The sequence below is a fragment of the Onychomys torridus genome, chromosome 6 (genome assembly GCF_903995425.1).
Source record: "Onychomys torridus chromosome 6, mOncTor1.1, whole genome shotgun sequence".
In the NCBI taxonomy this organism is placed as follows: Eukaryota; Metazoa; Chordata; class Mammalia; order Rodentia; family Cricetidae; genus Onychomys; species Onychomys torridus.
In genome coordinates this window covers 79,409,332-79,410,601 of record NC_050448.1, presented here as the reverse complement: position 1 = coordinate 79,410,601, position 1,270 = coordinate 79,409,332, and positions in this window count along the sequence as shown.

Genomic DNA, 1,270 nt, shown 5'->3' with positions numbered 1-1,270 from the left:
GGGGTCAGCGAGGGCCGCTGCTGCCCTCGCGTGGCCAAGCAGCCCTCCTCGAGATACTGCCCCTCCTACGCCCTCGCCGTGACCGAGGGGACCGGTTATGTAGAAGCTGTCCACTCCCTGCTCCAGGAATCACTGCGTTAAGTGTAACACGACGCTATCCCGAGCCTTAGAAGCGTTCTGCGATTTGCAGTCCCTGTCACTGTCGCCTTACAAGGCCCTTCCTTCCTTCCTTGGCCGGGAATTTCCCTCTGTCCTGTTAAGAGCACACTCCTGGAAGTCCTTCCGCGTCGCCAGCTGGGAACTGAGCTCATACTCCTATTGTTTTGTGCTGTTGAGACCAGTCTGATGTGTTATTTACCTGACCCTGTCTCTCCTTCCTTATAAAGGGCCCAGGAGGTGGGTGTTGGAGGAAGTCTACCACTATTTTATTTGCTAGTGCCGGGTACTTTAAACACGAGGTCTCTGGAATAAGTTCACCCATTCCCTTTTGCCAGGGAAGTGGTTTGGCAAACGGTTTGTGACAGCAAGAATTTATAGTGAGGTGAGCCATGATGATACACAGGGAGCAGAGGCAGGCGGATCTCTATGAGTTAGTTCCAGCCCAACCTTGGCTACATGAGACTCTGTCTCAAAAATCAATCAGCCTCAGAGGTTACAAGCACTGGCTGTTCTCCCAGAGGTCCTAAGTTCAATTCTCAGCAACCACATGGTGGTTCACAACCATCTAGAATGAGATCTGGTGCCCTCTTCTGGCCTGTGGGCATGCATGCAGACAGAACACTGTATACATTAAAAAAAAAAAAATCAAGGTGGGGGGCGGTGGTGTCACACGCCTTTAACCCCAGCACTCGGGAGGCAGAGGCAGGCGGATCTCTTTGAGTTCGAGGCCAGCCTGGGCTACAGAGCAAGATCCAGGACAGGCACCAAAACAATACAGAGAAACCCCGTATTGAAAAACAAAACAAAATCAATCAACTTTACAGTCAGGCCTGTAATTTACAGGGTGCCTAGGAAGGTGCTGGCTCCCTGCTGCCTCCATGCTTCTCTCCAACCTGCCCTCTGAACCATCTAGCCAATGTTATGCTCATCACAGCTTTCTTTTCTTTTTGTCTTTGGTTTTCAAGACAGGGTTTCTCTGTGTAGCTTTGGAGCCTGTCCTGGAACTCACTCTGTAGCCCAGGCTGGCCTTGAACTCACAGAGATCCGTCTGGCTCTGCCTTCTGAGTGCTGGGATTAAAGGTGTGTGCCACCACCAACCAGCCATCACAGC